We start from the raw sequence: 20,823 nt of genomic DNA, 5'->3' as shown, positions 1-20,823 counted from the left end.
TTTGCAGGAGATGGGGACATAGTGGGTAGAGTGATCCCAGAACATTAAGAGGAGGGAAGACAGGCTGGGACCTAGTAGCCACTTTGCCCCCCAGTGTCATGTTCTAGAGGTACAGGCTCCAAGAAGTCCACATTCAAACATGGTTTTCCAGGAAATATGAGGTAAATTGGTCAAGGAAAGATATATTTTGGACTTGGTTGGTTAGCTTTGAACTTAGTTGGTCTGCATAATTTACAACTTATATTTAGATGTGTAGTAAAAGTGTTTCTATTTTTATTCTGACTTGAACTCTACCCCCGTATAGTTAGGAGGGGCATGAGATTAGTTCTAGACTTTAATACAAAGTTGATTACTGAGGGAAAACCATTGAACATTCTCTTTCTGAACCCCAGAGGCCGAGAAAGCCAAGTGTTCCAGAAAGTGTACAATGACAAAGGTGGTACACTCACAGGCTTGAGTCTTCCTGTGTGAAGCAGAGTCTTCTGCAAATCCACAGTGGATGTTTATCATAAGCAAAAAATAAACTGTTTTTGAATGAAGCCACTGAGGTTTGGGGATGGCTTGTTAGCACAATATAATGTTAACCCATCCTGACTACATAGAAATTGGTACCACAAGTAGGATGTTGTTTTAGCAAAATCCTAAAATACATGACCTTGGTTTAGTGGTCAACAAGTCGCGAGGAAACTGATCTTAAGGGCCAGAAAGATAGTGATGTGTTTTATACAGTGGCAACATATCTGGTAAAACATTTGCCTCTGTCAGTTCAGGAGGCAGATCTGCTGCCAAATTTACTTGTAGCTCTAGGAGAAGAGGTGAGAAAAAACAATTGAAATATGGTTGGATGAGGCAGCTCACAGCACCTTTGGAGGCCAAGGCAGGTGGATTACTTGAGGTCAGGAGTTAGAGACCAGCCTGGCAAACATGGTGAAACCTCATCACTACTAAAAATACAAAAATTAGCTGGATGTGGTGGTGTGCGCCTGTAATCCCAGCTACTCGGGAAGCTGAGGCAGAAGAATCGCTTGAACCTGAGGGGTGGAGGTTGCAGTGAGCCGAGATCCTGCCACTGCACTCCAGCCTGGGTGACAGAGTGAGTGAGACTCCGTCTCAAACAAACAAACAAACAACAACAACAACAAACCAGAAAATGGCTGGGTGCGGTGGCTCACACTTGTAATCCCAGCACTTTGGGAGGCCGAGGCGGGAGGATCATGAGGTCAGGAGTTCGAGACCAGCCTGGCCATCACAGTGAAACCCCATCTATACTAAAAATAGAAAAATTAGCTGGGTGTGGTGGCAGGCACCTGTAATCCAAGCTACTCAGGAGGCTGGAGCAGGCGAATTGCTAGGGCCCAGGAGGCAGAGTTTGCAGTGAGCCAAGATCACGCCACTGCACTCCAGCCTGGGTAACAGAGCTAGATTCTGTCTCAAAAAACAAACACACACACACACACACACACAGGAAATGTGTATTGGTTATTATTGGGTTCATTTGACAAAGTATTTCAAGAAAGAGCTGAGCTTAGAAAAGAACTATCCGGTTTCCAGGAAGTGAAAGGGAATGAGGAGACAGCAGACATTTCAGATTTTGCAACTACAAAAACTAACTTCTTCTCCACCCCTACACTAACAGTTAACAGTAAGGCTTTGAAGATCATAAGCCCAGGAAAACTTTTTTTTTAAACTAATTTGTCTCAGTTCAAGGATAGATAATATATCCATTAAATCTTTTCATGTGGATAAAATGACTCAGAGAATAGATCAGATTAAAAGTAAAGCTTTCCAATAGAAGCCAGCCAGTCCCAAGATAACTTCCTTTAGGACCAGAAAGACAGCTATGGGAGTGAGAATGCAAATCAGTGTAGCAAATCTGAGAGCCAGGACTCATGCATGACAAAAGAAAATTCTAGGGCTCTGTTTACTAGCACACAGAATTGATTGGAGACAAACAGATAAGAAACCTTCCAAATTTTGTAGAGCACTGTGCTGCCAAAAAGAATAAGCCTATCAGCTGAAGTGTTAAAATGATCCTTTGGTCCCCAACACTCTATATGCAGGAAGTGGATAGAAAGAGTTGCTCAGTTCCCAACTAGGGCAGATTCTCAAATGTCCACTTCATATGTGGCTAAGGAAAAAAAAAAAATAAAAGAACTCCTTAGTGGGCAGGGCCAGTGCTTCTGAAAATGATGAACAAGAAGGGCCTAATCAGGGCCTAATCAAGAAGCATTTTACTCCCCAGGCTTCCTGGAATCTGGTGAAGGATTTCAAAATTGTTATGGACCAGGAACTCCCTAAAGTATACTGGTGAAATTTATAACTTACAATGTGGGAAAGACTAGGTTTGGATCTGTATTATTTTGATAATCTCAGAAAGGTATCAGAAAAATGAGGAATTTTCCTATATATTGTAAATTTTAAAACCTCACAGTGCATGGGATGTCCACATGTTCCACATCGTGTCCTCTGAGAATATGAACATCTTTCCCCCGCTGTTTAAAAGCAATTTTCTAGATTGCAGTTTTAAACATCTCTGAATGTGACAAGGTATTACCATTAAAGCGTATGACACTGATTTTACACTCCACAGAAGTGCAGACAGATTTAACAAGGCAGCCCTACTTCACACTAGCTCTTGAAACCTCAAGTAGGAATGAAATGAAACTAATGACATTATAACTACTACTATTATTCACAAAAAAATAATATGTGGAAGATGATGAGAGACAGCAGTGTGACCACTGGAGCAGCTCATATTCGGTCCCAACATTTTATTCCTGCTTGCGTTTCTGGAAAATCCACTGTTACAGATTCAAATGTGTCCTCAAAATTCAAATGTTGAAAACCCAACCCCTAATGTGACTGTATTTGGAGATAGGACCATCAGGGAGGTAATTAAGGTTAAATGATGCCTTAAGAGTGGGGCTCTAATCCAATTAAAAGTCTCATTATAAAGTCGCATTATAATACATGTCAGTTTCTGATGTGTTTGCTCATAGCAAATTTGCATTAATTTCAGATTTTCTGACCTCATGGAGGTAATTGGACTATGTCACATCTCTCAAAGTGATGCCCCTATCTTGTCATCATCTAATGGGAACAATTAAGAAACAATAAGACAGAACCATCACAAAAGAACAGGCCTCCTGTGCTCAGAATCCAAGTGATCAGAGGTCAGATGCTTGCTGTATTACTTATTAACTGTCTGATATTGGGAAAGGCTTCATTGTTTCTCAGCCAAAATTTTCTTATTTGTACAAAGGAGATAAAACTACTATTCTCAGGTTGTTGGAACAATTAAATAAAATGATTCACAACAAGTGGTCAACACAGAAAATACTCACAGTAAAGCAGGGTCCCTTTCAATTTATCCTTAAAGTTAATTAACAAAAAACTTCAATTTCAGTATTATACAGATATTTGTATGCATGTATTGAGCTACCTTTTCATATCATTTAATAAACAATGCATAATTTTTGGCTTTTGCTTTTTTGTTGTTACTGTTTTTGGGGTTTTTTTTTTTTTTTTGCTTTGCTTTGGGAAAGGGGATAAATGTTAAACTAATTTGAGGAGTAAGTTAAGCCAAGGAAACATGACTCTAAACTACATAATTTAAACATATTTCTATACTTTGTATTTATGTGTGAACCACTTTGGTCAAAGTTTGAAATTATGTTTACCTCCTATAAATATTTGTTGAATAAATTTATGAATGTTTTCTAAGTTAAATATCTTTAAAAGCTATACTATCATAAGATACTCATACCACTTAAAATTCAAACACTGTTATGATATATATGCTTATACAAAATGTTTCAAATCTGAAATATAAGGATTTCTTTTGCCTGAAGACTAAAGGAAGAAAGATCACCCTTTCTATAAATTTCATAATATATTTTCCAGAGATGAAAGAGAAAAGAAAATTTAACACTTGATGGGCTCAAATCTTAATTAAAAAACAGAGGCTCTTGTTTCAAAGCCGAGTAATAATAAGTATTTCCATAAAATACCTACATTACTGGCTATATTAATGGTGGCCAGCCATAAAATTAAAGCAAAGAGAAGAACTGAAATCTAGACCTCTAATCTTTTTTCCAAAAATATCAAGGATAAAGGATGGTCAGGAGTTAACCAAAACCAAAAACTGTTTAACCTGGTCACCCTCCCACCATCGTTCACTCTATTTTGAGACCTGCTGAGCCACATTGTCCTTTAAATTTTCTTGATTTAGGGTCTCATTTTCTCCGAACTGCTATGATCACAATAGTGACACATAAAGAAGAAACACTGGGTGATTTGAGAGAACTTTAACAAGGTCTGGACATTTCTCTCACTAGGAAGTAGCTGACCCCATTACTACACGGCACACTTCTTATTAGGTGGATCTGGGAGAGTCCTATCACAGAGCTGCAATGTCTGCATGCATGATTACAAGCAAAAGTTGACCAAGAAGGCTTCAATGAGAAGTAGATGAAATTGAATCAAATGAATGTTTATTAAGCACCTACAAAGTGCTCGTAAACAGAAAGTATGGCAAAGACTGCCAATTTTCTCTGATATTCATTCTTCCCTTCTTTCTTTGTAATATAATCTCTGAATTTTATGTGGGCACATGACTCCCCAGAATAAAAACATTTCTCAATGTCCCTTGAAGATAAAGGTTGTCACGTTACTGACACGATATAGGCACAAATGTCATGTGCAAATTCTGGTTATTGTCCTGAAGCAGGAGCAGTCTTATTTATTCCTTTTTTTTTTTTTTTGCTGACTGAAATACAGACATCATAGCTAGAATTTGGCTAGCCATCTTCGATCATGAGGTAGACAAACAGAACAAGGACACAGACCTTAGAGTTCAGAAACAGACGCACATACTCAGGCATTTGATTTTCAACAAGGGTACCATGCAATTCAAAGGAGGGAAAGAAAAATTCCTCAAAAGATTCCAGAGCAATTAAATTTCGATCCTGAAAAAATTAACCTTGACCCTTATCTCACATCATACAGAAATTAATTTGAGATAGATGATGGAGTGGGTCACAGATATAAATGTAAAAAAAAAAATTGGATATCTTCTTGATTGAGGGATAGACAAAGATTTCTTAAATAGGACAAAAAACAAACTATTAAAAAACTGATAAACTGGATTTCATTAAAATACCACAAGACAGCATTAAAAGATAAACAGAAAAGTCATGAAATCATCAAGGAAATGCACATGAAAACCATGAGACCATGAAGCCATGAGATATCACCTCAAACCCACCAGAGGGCTTAAAGTGAAAAAGACTAGCAATATCAGGTGCTGATGAAAATGCACACTACAACTACAACTCTATTGCTAGCAAGAGTGTACACATATGCATTCAGTTTTGTAAACTGTTTGGCTTCCCTATGGCCTAACAATTCTAGTTTCAGATTTGTTCCTTGGTGAAATACTGCAAATGTCCACCAAAAGACTTGTGAATGAGTATTCACAGCAGGTCTATTTGTAAGAACCCAAACTAGAACACACCCGCATAGCTATTAACAGAATGGATAAACAAATTGTGGTAATGGATTCCTACTCAGAAAAAATACAAAAAGAACCACCTATTGATAGATGCATCAGCACAGATAACTCTCAAAAATTTATGCCGAATTAAAGCCAGACACAAAAATGTACATCTTATTTGGTTATACTTAAAATTCAATAATAGACAAAACAGGGAGGCTCAGGTGGGAGGATTGCTTGAGCCTGGGAGGTTGAGGCTGCTGTGAACTGTCATCCTGTCATCATGCAACCACACTCTAGCCTGGGTGGCAGAGTGAGATACCATCTCGGGGAAGGGGGATGAGGGGAAGGAATAGACAAAACTAATCTACAGTGATGGACATCAGAAGAGTGTGATCCACAGGGGAGGTGTTGGCCAGGAGGTAGATGAGAGAATTTTCTCCTCGATGGATGTAATATTGTCTATCTTGCTCTTGGTTGTGATTACACAGGTGTGTGGATGTGTATGTGTGTGTGTATATATATAAACTCATCAAGCTATATACTTAAGAATGGCAGAGTTCATATGGTTTTCTTCCCCAAGTATTTCATGCCTCAACAGAAGCAGAGAAAAAGTACTATATGAAAGATAAGTAGACTCTTTTTACCTTATCCATTGCCCAGCAAAGGTTATTGGGCAAATGTAAAATTTTCTACTTAAAATAAAACAAACACCAAGCAAAGTGTAACTAAACTTTACTATTTTTCTTACCCCCAAATAAGCCAAAATTAGAATATTCAAACCTTATTCATTAGTATCAACAAAAACTTAGAAGGAAATTCCAAAGAAAGTAGGAGTACACCAGTTAGTCCATAGCAACTATCATGGTCACCAAAGTGAAGATTCTGTAGTATAATGACAATGAAAGCAAAGTTTTCATTGTATATGCCATTTTCAGAGTGTTTTACCATAAATGCTTCTGTTCTTGATTTTAACTATTTCTTTATTTTTAACACAAAGGCAGTATAGCATAGAAGAAAGAGCAAGAGCCCTGATTCAGACAAACCTGTTTTGCCACTTACTAACTATATGGTGTTAGGCAAGTTTCCTAATCTCTTTGATACTAAGTTTCTTCACAATTTAAGAGAGATAATAATACTTACTTTGCAAAATTGTAGCACAATTATAGTAGGTACTTAGTAGTGGTAGCTATTTGGCAATAGCTCTTTGTATGCAAAGTATCATGTGAGCCACTTGAACCCTATCTAAGAACCTGACCATCTGGAAATTTAGATATAAAGATTGGTGACGAAAGGTAAGAATTTAACATGGGCTACAGATTATAAATTATAGGGTTTCTATGTAGCTAGTAGGGTTGTAGAGTGAGTATTCTCTGAACAGAGCTTGAAAAAAAATGGTTGAAAATTAGTTGGGGAGAAAACATTTAAGGCAGAGGAACTGGCACAAATAAGAACACAGCTGCAAAAGCAGGAGAGTGAATCCTTTAGGGGCTGATGAGTGGTTAGGACCACTTGTATCACTGGATTAGCTCTGAGAAATCAGAGAAGAAGGCCAGCAAAGTAAGTTAGGAACAGGCAAAAAAGGACCATTGTCTTGCTAAGAAGCAAGAACCTTGCAAGTATTGGGATGCCACTAAAGGACTTTTTTCAGGGAACTGACCCCAGTGGTCATTACACATGATAGGAAGGGAAGAAGTCAATACAGGGAAAAATAGCATAGGGTGACAAGAGCCTAAACCAAGGTGCTGAGGGGAGTGAAAGAAACAGGAAGGAAAGATATTAGAAAGTTCAATTTTTTTTTCCTGTGTTTCAGAATGCAAATGGAAGAGAAAGTTCAATTTTATTATTTAAAAAAATGATCATTGAGTTTCCCTGAATGATACAAATAGACCTGCCTTCAACTTCAAGATTGATCCTAATTGACCCCTAAGTTCCTCAAGAGCAAAGATATGCCCCCAAGCCAACAAAACACATTGCCTGGCACAAAGAAAGTGCTCAGTACATCACTGGTGAATGAATCTTTCCAAATATTCCAAATATGGAAATCTCCATATGCAAATAATACAATGTATTAATGATGTAATGTGAAACACATAGAAAAGCTAGAATCACTTTTCCTTTTTGTTTAGTGATGATTTTCCAAAATATATGCCAACTTCTGAATTTGCTCATGCAAGAGCTATCTCTATCTCCAGCTTATCAAAAGACTCAGATATAAATCGCTCCAGAAAGTTAGGAATGTTGCCACCTCAGTTGCTAAGCTCTTGTGTAATGTTGTTCTAGGAATCCATCATTCTTTATGCCCTTTGCTATAGCAAAAGAACAGTCACTTTATGACTCATGAATATTACATCAAAAAATTAAAACAGTAAATTAAATCCAAATTATGTAAACAAATATGTGTAAGGTTACTTAAGAGTGCAAGATGATTTAGTAATTAATTTGCTTATTACAATAATTTAAATTAAAATAACCTAACACTAAGAAATGAAGAAAAAAAATGAGTACTTCCTAGGGATAAGCACAATTCTTACCCTATTTTATGTATTAACTCATTTAATCCTCTCAACAACCTTATATGGTAGACAGTTTTACCTAAATTTAAAGATGAGAAAATTGAGATACAGAGAAGTAACTGCCCAAGGTTACACTACATGGCAGCAGAGCAGCAGAAGTAGGAATTGAATGCAAGCAATCTGGCTTCACAGTCCAATAGATTCAGAAAAAAAAACACTTAATAAATCCAATATGATTCATGATATAAAACTCTTAGAGAACTAGAAGAAGAGAACTTTAAATATTCAGCAACAACATCACACTAAGCTTCAGTGCTACAGAAGTATTCTCATGTAAGTCAGGAACAAAATAAGAATGTTCATGATCAGTACCACTATTCTTCATTGCACTGGGGGTCCTAGCCAGTGAAATTAGACAGAAACAAAAGAATAAGAGATATGAAGATCAGAAGGAAAAGAAAAAAATTATTTCTTGCAAATTATGTATTTATGTAAATGGAAATATAATATTATTTATGAAGTAATAACTAGCTGGTTAGAAAATAGGAAACTAAGAGAACCTATTCACAGTAGCAACAAAAATCATCAGGATTTAGAAATAAATGTAAAAAAAAATGTACAAGTCCTTTGTTTGTATCATATCATTGAAGGACACAAAAAGGACATGACAAAGAAAAAACTGAATATTGCAAATATGCCCATTCTTCTCATATTGATCTATAAATTCAAAGCCATTTCTATAAAAATCCCAATAGGACTTTTCAAGAAACTTCATAAACAGGTACTAAAACTCATATGGAATGAGAAAGGTCCAAAATAGCCAAACAATTCAGCAGAAAAACAAAAGAAGGTTTCTCCCCTATGACATATCAAAATCATGAGAGTTATCTTAGGAAGATTTGTTCAGGCAATATGGAGAGTTAGACATTCTAAAACAAACCTTTTAATACTTGCAAAGTTCTAAGGAATACTGGAAAAACATCCTTTAAAATGTCAGATATTTGTAATTCTTCATGTCATCAAACTAAGAAAAGTCGTAATCTCAATAGATGCAGAAAAAGATTTTGACAAAATTAAAAATTGAGTATACGTACAAATAACTCCTAGCTCTGTCCACAGAGGGCCAAGAAACAGTAACATCTCAGTAGCAGCAAGGACACATAGCACACAGATCTTGGTTTCTAATACCATCCTCCAGTAAAAGGAATCAAGACATTTTGGAGAAATGGCTGATTCTAAGGTTGGGGAAGGGAAAATACTAAATGAGCCTGGAGCATCTCATAGTGCCAGACAGTAAGGAAATGATAAAAAATAAATAAAAATTTTTAATGGCGACATTTCAAAAGGACAAAAGAGCCAACCTCAAAAAAATCCCAATGCCAAAGCTGGAACAATTTAAGCAATATAAAAATGATATTAGATAATAGCTCAAAGACTAAAATAAATATCCATCAATATACATGGACATAAATAACTGACTGAATAATAAATCAATGGGAGAAAAGGGACCAACCTTTCTTAGAGAAGAATTCCTATTAATAAATGTAAAAAAAGGAAGAAAATGGAAAATCACCATTAGAATACCACAATAATAATTGTTGCAGGCAAGATCCACTGAATACTAAAATTATTGGACAAAATTTTAAAGAGAAATAGAATATTTGTACTACCTCAAAATATTTATTAATCACTGTGGTGGTTTTAACATATGTCCACAAATTATTTGATACCTTTCCTTCCCTTGACTGTGGACTTTCTCCTAACAAATAGACTATGGAAAGGGGGAAAAAGGAACATTACAATAAGAAACCTTGCCAGATACCATCTGGCCATGTGATCAAAGTTATCATCAGTCGATGTGATTATCATATGCTGCCATATGTGATACAATGAGAAGGGCACAACAGCTCTGCGATATTCTTCTCTCAAAATCCATAACCTCAGTCTAATTGTCAGAAAACATTGGATAAATCCAAATTGAGATGCATTTTACAAAACACATACCAGTACTCTTCAAAAGTGACAAGATATGAAAGACTGAGAAACTGTCACAGATCGGAGTAAACGAGGGAGACATGAAAACTAAACACCATGTGGTATATGGGTTGGATCCTGAAATTTAAAAAAAGAATATTAGAGGGAAAACAGTGGTAATCTGAATAAAGTGTATAGTTTCATTAATACTATTGTGCCAATGTTAATTTCTTAACTTTGGTACTTTACAACAGTTATGTAAGATGTTAACATGAGAGGAAGTTGGTGAAGGGTATACAAAAACACTGCACTATCTCTGCAATTCTTGTAAATTTAAAATTATTTCAGAATAAAATGAATTTGAAAATTCAATACTCATTTGTGAAAGCAATTCTCAGTGAACTAGAAACAAGAAAATTTCCTCAATCTGGTAAAGAACATCTACCAAAAAAAAGTACAGTAAACATCACCCTTAATAGTGAAATGTAGAGGCATTCTCCCCTTAAGATGAGGAAAAAGCAAGGATATACATTGTTAATACTTCTGTTAAATATTGTTCTAGAGGTCCCAGCCAGTGCAATAAGGCAAGAAAAGGAGAAAAAGATAATAGAATTGTAAGGGCATATTTAAACCATTTTTTTTCCAGATGGCACGACAGCACATTAAAAAAAAAAAAAAAAAAAAAAAAAAGAATCTGCATACTACCAGAACTAAAAGTGAATTTAGCAAAGGTACAAAATACAAGATCAATATATAAAAATAAATTTTGTTTCCATACACTAGGCAAGATGTTTGGAAAATAAAACTGGGGGAAAAAAAAAAAACACGCCACCACCTGCAACAGCATCAAAAATCATTAAATGTCTAGAAATAAACTGAATAATGTGTAAGTCCTCTACACTGAATATACAGAACATGTTGAAAGTAACTGTAGAAGAATTTATTCAATGAAGGGAAAGACTCAATTCTGTTAAAATGTTCACTTTCCCAAAGTTGCTCTGCAGAGTCAATGCAATCCCAGTCAAAAGTCTGGTAGACCTTTTTTTTTTTTTTTATTAATGGACATTGACAAGCACATTTGAAAATTTATATGGAAATATAAAGCACTTAAATAATCAAAACATTTGTTTAAAAGAACAAAACTGGACGGTTTACAATACCATATCAAGACTTACCATAAACTACAGTAATTTAAAAAGTATGGTACTGATGCAAGAACGGATAATTAGTCCAAGTGGAACAGAATAGAGTCCAGAAACAGACCCAAATATATGACCATTCATTTATCAACAAAGTCCCCATGCAATTCAATGGGAAAAGAAAAGTGCTGTTTTTTTCAGTAGATGTGTAGAGTAGATGAATGTCCATACAGAAAATAAATCTTGAGGCTGGGCATGGTAGCTCACTCCTGTAATCCCAGCACTTTGGGAGGCTGAGATGGGAGGATCATGAGGTCAGGAGATTGAGACCATCCTGGCTCACATGGTGAAACCCTGTCTCTACTAAACATACAAAAAATTAGTCAGCCATGGTTAATGTGGGCGCCTGTAGTCCCAGCTACTCAGGAGGCTGAGGCAGGAGAATGGCGTGAACCTGAGAGGCAGAGCTTGCAGTGAGCCGAGATCACACCACTGCACTCCAGCCTGGGTAACAGAGTGAGACTCCGTCTAAAAAAAAAAAAAAGAAATCTTGATCCCTACCTCACACCATACACGAAAATCAACTGATGATAATCACAGACCCAACAGCTAAAACTGTAAAGTTTCCGGAGGAAAACAAAGGCAAATGTCTTCAAAACCTTGAGAGTGGGCAAATTTGAGGGTAGGAAGAAAATTTTACAGGTAGGATGCAAAAAAGCACTAACTTCCACTCCCTTCCCCTTTTTACCCACTCCCAAATCCTGATAAACCAAACTTCAAAGGAATAATTCTGCTCATCAAAAGGTACTATTAAGAGAATAAACAGGCAAACTTCAGGGTAGGAAATACTTGCAAACATGTACCCAACAAAGATTCCCTATCCAGATTATATTAGGAACTAAAAATCATTAATAAAAAGATAACCTATTTTTTTTTTAAATGGGCAAAATATTTCAATAGGCAGGTCACAAAGGAAATCTAAATGGCTGATTAAGATATTTTAAGATGTTCAACATTATTAGTGTTTATGGAAATGCAACCAACCTACCAAAGACCATCAATTCAACTCCTTGGTATATAGCTGAGAGATGTATGTCTACCAACGGATGTTGGAAGAACATTCTTCACAATTTAAATCTTAACGGCCCAACAAGAAAATGAATAAGTAAATTGCTTATATTATAGATCCACATAATGTAATACCATAGAAGAGGGGTCAATAAATTTTTTTCTGTAAATGGTCACTTGGTAAATAGTTTAGACTTTGTGGGCCATATGGCCTCTGTAATAACTACTCAACTCTGCCAAATGGGCATAACTATGTTCCAGTAATTTTTTTTTTTTAAGATGGGGTCATCTTACTGTCACCCAGGCTGCAGTGCAGTGGCATGATCACAGTTCATTGTAAGCTCAAACTCTTGAGCTCCAGAGATTCTCCTGCCTCAGCCTCTTGAGTGGCTGGGATTACAGACAGGAGCCACGGAAACCAGCCCAATAAAATTTTATGAACAAAAATATGCAGTGGGTTGGAATTGGCTCACAGGCCACAGTTTGCCAACCCTTGATATAAAGCAAAAATAAAAAACAAACAAAAATACTTATACATGCAACATGGATGAATACAATGTGAACAAAAGAATAAACTCTATGACTCCATTTATATGAAGTTTTAAAAAACACTTGAAAATAATCCATGATCACAGAAATCAGGACAGTAGTTGACTAGGGGAAGCGAGTGGCTCCATTGACAGGAAGGGGCAGAAGGAATGAACATGTTTTATATGTTTATCTGGGTAGTAATCACAAAGGTATACACATATGTAAATTTCATCAAGCTACACGCTTTTTTTATTGTACATAAATTATAGAACTAAAAAATGTATGTAGAATTCAACATGGATAAAAAATATATTACATACATTAAATGTACCTTAAAAGATGTGGGTGACAGAGTGAGGAAGTCTAACAGAAGTCTAATCATAGCTCCTAAAGGAAAGAATAGGATAAAAACAGGTGAAAATAAAGAGATAAAAGACAAAATTTTCCTGAATTGATGAAACATAAACCTTAGAAACAGGATATTTTATTTATATATATAAATTTATACAAATATATTTAATTTTTATATAAATTCTACAGTGAGATATACATATAATCTATATATAAAGTGTGTATGTATATACATTATGTATATACACACACCTACATACCTTGCCTCAAAAGTCTGTGACTACAAATTATTCTTGATGATACAAGGAGCAGTGAAAACCATAAAGCAATTCTCGAATTTCAAAGAATTAGTGGCCTTGACATGTATGCTCACTACAGGGCAAATTAGAAATCAGTAACAAAAGGATAACTCACAAAACCTTCCACATTGGAACTAGACTACTTTCTACAAATCTGTTAGGTGAAGAAAAAATATCACAATGAAAAAAATTTTAATTCTTAGAACTGAACAATATACTACATAGAAAACAACAGTAAATGAAAATCAGCAGTATTTTCAGATGACAAATAAACAAACCAGGATTAACAGCCTGGAAATAAGCCCAAGCATATCTGGGTACTGTATGTGACAGAAGCGGCACTGCTAATCACTGATATTGGAAGAATTACCTTTTCACATGGGAATCTGAAAATGAATTAAGCTTGATTTCATAACATAAAATATATACATCTAAACATACACATGTTTCAGGTAAATTAAAGAACAAAATGTGGACAAAACGTAATTCTTAGAAAAATATTCAGAATACATTTCATTAATAGTAGAGTATCTTAAGACAAAAAGCATACAGATTAATGTCTATAGTTTAATATCTCCAAGTGTATAACAAATATTTGTATCCAGCGTGTTTTCCAAGAGAAATTTCTGCAATGATGGGAATATTCTGTTCTATAATATATTATAATGTAAAATATATCACATAATAAAATATAAAAGTAATATGTGGCTACTGAGCACTAAAAATGTGGCCTAAAAGAACTGAGGAACAGAAATTATTGCGGTAAATACATGTTAGCATTTTAAAACCCTGAAAGTCTGTAAAGTTCTGTGATTTTTATATACTTTTTAGTTTTCATTTTTCATAACAAAATTTGATTTTAGCTAAAATTACTACATAAAATATTCCAGTTGTGTATAAAATATGTAAATGTGACTTTTGGGAAAGCAAACACCCCAAATGATATTTTCTCCTAAATGCTTTTTGAAATATTATAAATTAAGTTATAAGAATAAAGAATAATTTAATAAATACTGATATGTCTACCATGGAATTTATGAAATAAAACGTTATTGATAAGTTCCCTAGGTACTCCTCCCTGAGCAAGATTTTTTTTTTTTCTAAAAAGAAGCCAGGCAATAACAATAACAGACGTAGAGCCCTAGACTTACGCTTCTTCAGTTTGTGACACCCATATTTTAATATATTTGGGGAGAAATGTGACATTCAAACTTAGTGTGTATCATTTAACAAAGAGTTACAAAGCAAACACCCATGTAACCATTGCACAGGTCAGGCGATAAAGCATTTCCAGCATCTCTGAACCCCAGACCCTCTCCTCCCCACCAGGAGGTGACCATTAGCTTGACCTTTTTTCTTTACTACTTTTAATGCCTATATATGCATCCCTAAACAATAGCTTTGCTCCATCAGGTTCTGAATTTTACATAGATGATATCACACAACATTCTCTGGCAACTTTTTTTTTTTTTTTTTTTTTGGTTCAACACTGAAAGGCATTTATGTTGAAATACAAAAATATTTCATTGGCCACTGTACAGTGTGCCCTTTTTATGACTGGTGTATAATTTATCTTTCTCCTTCAGGTGGGCATAAAGGTGGCTTCCAGTTTTCTGCTATTACAGTCAACCTTCTCGTACACGTCTGCTTGTGGACATGTATTAAAATTTATCTAGGGCAGTGGCTTTCAAACTTTTTTGTCCATGACTCATACTAAGGAATGACGTTTTACATCATGACACACATTTGTGTATGTATGAAACTGAGGAGAGGAGGAGAGATTCATAAAGCGAACACCTCTATGACCTGAGAGACATTGACGTTCTATTCTCTGTGTTTTACAAATTCTGATCATCCACTTAAATGACTTTACGACCCACTAAAATGGACTTCAAATTCTGAAAAACATTGTTGTTAAGGATGAATACCCAGGCGTGCAACTGCTGGATCAGGAAACACGGACATCGGACGTCGTCAACTTTTCCAGATCCTTAACTGTTAAATGTTCTTATCTAAGCGCATATAAATTTACCACTATTTAACTTCAGAGTGAAAAGCGTGAAACATCAGAGAACATTTTATCTTTTCCCTCGGTCATTAAACAGTATTAATCACTTACCATGTGCCAAGTAAGCAATCTCTGGGCCCAGCGCGACCCATGGGTTAATACGCGGAGGGGCTGCGGGGGAGCACTTAGGGGACCAGGACCTCAGTGAGGCCCCAGAAAACACCCGGGAGGGGCCTCCGATCCTGCCTGGGAGGGAGGGGTTAGAGGAGGATTCCTGGAAGAAGGAGGACCTAAGCTGGGTGTTTCTATTTTTGATTTTTATTGGTTTCCTAAAACATGAAAGTAACACAATTGATGAGAAAAAATATTCAAAATTACAGGAGTATATTCAGTAAAAGGTAGAAATTCCCACTCCGCCCTGAAAGTTGGATGCGGAGACTAACCGAAGTTGCATTATCAGCTGTCCCGATCTAGGAAATTTTTAGGACCCCACGTTTTAAAATACTTTTAAGAGTATGTCTGATACAGTCTGTAATACTAAAGCATCAAAATAATCATATTTTCCATAAGAGACTAAAGCACAAACAGTTACTGTCTAGTTCCATTATTACTTTCAACAGACTTTTTCTTCTTTTCCTTGTTCTGTTTTTTTCCTGGCCCGTTGGCGAGGTTAGAGCGCCAGGCTGTAAGAATCGGGTCTATGGACCGCATACCAGATAGGCGCGAACGCCTCTGGCAGCGGCGTCCGGGTGGCTGGCGGCACTCGCGGTGGGGCGGCCTGGGTTGCGGGTGACGATCTGCGGGGTCCCGCACCCGGGCCCGTGGAGCCCGGACCTGCACGTAGGCAGCGCGGCAAAGGCACACCCTCCTTGCTGCCGCGAACCCAGCGCCGTCCTCGCAGCGCGGCAATGCACGGCCACAGCTGCCCCCAGCCCGCCCGCCGCGGCCGCGAGTACCCAGACACCTACCCTGCGGGGCAACGACCCCCGGAGCTCAGGCGAGGCTGCTGGGGCGTGCTGCCTCTGCGGCCATGACGGCGACCGGGGGAAGCACCCCGCGCGCCAAGGCCCCGCGCAGCTGGGCTGTGAGTGCTGCTGCCCCGTCTGTCCGTCCAGCACCCGCCCGGAGAGTGAGGCCAGAGCACGCCCCAGCCGTGTCTAAATCAAGGCTCGGGGCGGTACCGACGGGCTGAATGACAAATGGCAGATGCCGTGGGCTTTGCCGCCCGCGGCAGCCAAGAGGATGGCTGAGCCGAGGAGGCCGCGCGCAGGCGGGGCTCGGGAGCCGGAACGGCACGGCTGCGAGGAGGGCGCTGGGGCCCCTGGCGGGGGCGTCACGTGGCAGGAGGAGGCCCCGCCGGGGAGCTGGGGGTCGGCGGCCGAGGCGGGGGGAGCGGAGCGGCACCCACATGACCGGCGGGCCGGGTCACTGGTGGGGGCAAAGCCAAGGTCGCCCAGGTACAGTGCTGGCGCAGGTAGACCCGAGCCGGCCCGGAGTCCGCAGTGGGGCCTGCTAGCTCAAGTCACCGCCAGGATGGGCTGCCTAAGCCTGATCACACACGAGAAACGCGACAGATGCTAGGACGCTGCAATAGGCCAAACTAACTTACCTCCTGTGCCAGCAGCGCCCAAGTGCAGCTGCCCAAATGTGAGCACTGACCGTGAGCCAGGCACTGTCCTAAGTACTTTGCAGGTAAATACGTGTAATCCTCACAGCAATGTTGGCAGAAATAACCGTCTCACGGCTGAAGAAACGAAGACGCAGAAAGCGTAGACAGAAATAATTTTATAATTATGGGATCACACTATGTCTGCTTCACACAATTTCAAATTTTTCAATGTTACTGGAATTTAAGAAAAATAAACTGAAAGGAATCTCTATTGCTTTCTTCCCTAAAAGACGTGCTTTTTAAAAGGCCTATCAGCATTACGTAAAAAGATTAAGAGAGGTGTAAGGAGCTCACTACATGTTTGGGTTTAGACAGTTTCATAGCTCTGAAAGATGAAGTTAATTAGCATCATACACCTCCGCCTACCTTTACCCCCTGCCTCTCAATTTCCATTACTTCTATTACTTTCAGCTTACTAGCAATGAGAACATTTGCAATTGCTCTGCAACTTTATTTTTCCAGATGTTGTCTTAATTCTCTTTAAATGAATTTGATGTTCACTGGAACTTATCCATCCCTGAATTTTTATTTTTATTTAGTTCTTGATGGAATGCCTTCTTTTTCAAGTCATATTCCTAAGGAGGGTTTATAGAGTGCTGCCATGGTTGAGAAAATCTGGTATTTTTCTCTATACATAAATAAAAACTGAGTTGGGTATTTTCAATTCATACCTTCCTTCAAAACCTAACAGAACAAGATGGCAATTGCTTTATTTATTTTTTTATTATACTTTTAAGTTTTGGGATACATGTACAGAACATGCAGGTTTGTTACATAGGTATACACATCCCATGGTGGTTTGCTGCACCCATCAACCCATCATCTATATTAGATATTTCTCCTAATGCTATCCCTCCCCTGCTAGCCCCCACCCCTCCCTGTGTCCATGTGTTCTCATTTTTCAACTCCCACTTATGAGTGAGAACATGCAGTGTTTAGTTTTCTGTTCCTGTGTTAGTTTGCTGAGAACGATGGTTTCCAGCTTCATCTATGTCCCTACAAAGGACACGATCTCATCCTTTTTTATGGCTGCATAGTATTCCATGGTGTATATGTGCCACATTTTCTTAATCCAATCTATCACTAATGGTTTCAAGTTGGTTTCAAGTCTTTGCTATTGTGAATAGTGCTGCAATAAACATACATGTGCACGTGTCTTTAGAGTAGAATGATTTATAATTCTTTGGGTATATACCCAGTAATGGGATTGCTGGATCAAATGTTATTTCTGGTTCTAGATCCTTGAGGAATTGCCACACTGTCTTCCACAATGGTTGAACTAATTTACACTCCCACCAACAGTGTAAAAGCATTCCTATTTTTCCACATCCTCTCCAGCATCTGTTGTTTCCTGGCTTTTTAATTCTAACTGGCATATTATTTGATAAGCAACTTCAGCAAAGTCTCAGGATACAAAAACAATGTGCAAAAATCACAAGCATTACTATATACCAATAATAGACAAACAGAGAGCCAACACATCAGTGAACTCTGATTCACAGTGGAGACAAAGAGAATAAAATGCCTAGGAACACAACTTACAAGGGATCTGAAGGACCTCTTCAAGGTGAACTACAAATCACTGCTCAAGGAAATTAGAGAGGACACAAACAGATGGAAAAACATTCCATGCTTATGGGTAGGAAGAATCAATATCATGAAAATGGCCATACTGTCCAAAGTAATTTATAGACTAAATGCTATCCCCATCAAGCTACCATTGACTTTCTTCACAGAATTAGAAAAAACTACTTTAAATTTCATATGGAACCAAAAAAGAGCCTGTATAGCCAAGGCAATCCTAAACAAAAAGAACAAAGCTGGAGGCATTACACTACCTGACTTCAAACTATACTACAAGGCTACAGTAACCAAAACTGCATGGTACTGGTACCAAAACAGATATATAGACCAATGGAACAGAACAGAGTCATCAGAAATAACACCACACATCTACAACCATCTGATCTTTGACAAACCTGACAAAAACAATCAATAGGTAAAAGATTCCCTGTTTAATAAATAGTGTTGGGAAAAACTGACTAGCCATATGCAGAAAACTGACACTAGACTGCTTCATTACACCTTATACAAAAATTAACTCAAGATGGATTAAAGACTTAAACATCAGACCTAAAACCATAAAAAGCCTAGAAGAAAACCTAGGCAAAACCATTTAGGACATAGGCATGGGCAAAGACTTCATGACTAAAACAACAAAAGCAATGGCAACAAAAGCCAAAATTGACAAATGGGATCTAATTAAACTAAAGAGCTTCTGCACAGCAAAAGAAACTATCATCAGAGTGAATAGGCCACCTACAGAATGGGAGAAAATTTTTGTAATCTATCCATCTGACAAAGGGCTAATATCCTGAATCTACAAGGAACTTAAACAAATTTACAAGAAAAAATCAAACAACTCCATCAAAAAGTGGGCAAAGGGTATGAACAGACACTTCTCAAAAGAAGACATTTATGTGGCCAACAAACATATGAAAAAAGCTCATCATTACTGGTCATTAGAGAAATGCTTCACTGATTTTTGACACAGAAGATTTCTGTGGAAAGATCTTAATCCCATGTAATTTTCCTGTTGGAGGTGGCTTGATTTTTCTGCTCGGACACCTGAAAAATTCTTTATCATTAATATACCTCTTAATATTCCTATCTGGGCTATGCCTCTGTGTCAGTTATTCTAGATCAATTTTTCCCCCAGCATACAGTATGATCTTCCAATTTATAGATTATGTTCTTTTCTAATATCCCATGCATATTATATATCTGAATAAACTGCATTTTCAGGGCTGAGTGTTGTTTTTATCTACTTGTTCTGTGAATCGAGGTTTTTCAGACAAGGAGAGGTGGGGGAAAAGGGGATGTGTGGAATTCAGCTCAGACAGAGTATAAAGCTTGCTGGGGGAACTCAACCTTCACATCTGAGATTCCTTTAAGTCCTCTGGCAGCTGGACTTCAAGCTAGCCAAGGGAATATCCCATGCCTCAGAGCTTCAGTTCATTTGCTCAGTTCAGCACTGTATCCCAGAAAGCGGGAAACCTTCCTGCTTCCGGCAAGATCCAACAGTGGTATGCAAAAGTTCCTCAACATTTCACAGGTGTACCACTGCCTTTCCACATTGGAGGACATTTGTGAGAATTCTTAGGATTTGGTCTGATCATCTTTTTCCTCAACATGTCTTGCAGCAGTGGGTGGAGGGCTGGGCAGACATAGGTTCATGTGTACACAAATCACGCCTCCATAGAATCTTCTGTTCTCTTTGCTTTTGCCATCAATTTTCAAAGTTTACATTATAAGGTTGTACTTTTTTCTTCTTTGGTTGCAGCATGTAAGTTTTTTGTTGCTTTCTTTCCTTTGGGAGATTTAGTGTTTTGTTTTGTTTTTGAAACAGAGTCTCGCGCTGTCACCCAGACTGGAGTACAATTGCGTGATCTTGGCTTACCGCAACCTCTGCCTCCCGGGTTCAAGCAATTCTCCTGTCTCAGCCTCCTGGGACTACAGGCATGCACCATCATGCCCAGCTAATTTTTCTATTTTTAGTAGAGGCTGGTATGGGGGGGTTGGGCGGGGGGAAGTTCACCATGTTGGCCAGGCTGGTCTCAAACTCCTGACCTCAGTTGATCTGCCTGTCTCAGCCTCCCAAAATGCTAGGATTACAGGCATGAGCCACCCTGCCTGGCTGATTTAGTGTTTTAATTTTGATTTTTTTAGTGCTTTCTTGTGTCGTCTTTATCCAGAAGTCAGTCAAGCAGTCTT

At 37.9% G+C, this 20,823-nt stretch overlaps 1 protein-coding gene across 17 annotated transcripts in view; it reads right to left on the bottom strand.

Annotated features, from left to right (window-relative positions):
- PLAGL1 (pleiomorphic adenoma gene-like 1) overlaps positions 1-16,671 on the bottom strand; it is a 72,473-nt gene extending 55,802 nt beyond the window's left edge. For 6 of the 17 annotated variants that reach the window (XM_011997141.1, XM_011997134.1, XM_011997138.1 and 3 more), the window contains exon 1: positions 16,349-16,671. The gene's annotated coding sequence lies outside the window, so the exon portion shown is untranslated. The remainder of the gene's footprint in view (positions 1-16,348) is intronic. The other 11 variants (XM_011997139.1, XM_011997140.1, XM_011997152.1 and 8 more) reach the window with 6 other exon arrangements.
- Positions 16,672-20,823: the final 4,152 nt, after the last annotated feature.

This window comes from Mandrillus leucophaeus, unplaced genomic scaffold (genome assembly GCF_000951045.1).
Source record: "Mandrillus leucophaeus isolate KB7577 unplaced genomic scaffold, Mleu.le_1.0 Scaffold531, whole genome shotgun sequence".
Classification (NCBI taxonomy): Eukaryota; Metazoa; Chordata; class Mammalia; order Primates; family Cercopithecidae; genus Mandrillus; species Mandrillus leucophaeus.
The sequence above is the reverse complement of the archived record's forward strand: the minus strand, read 5'-3'. Positions and strand labels throughout refer to the sequence as shown.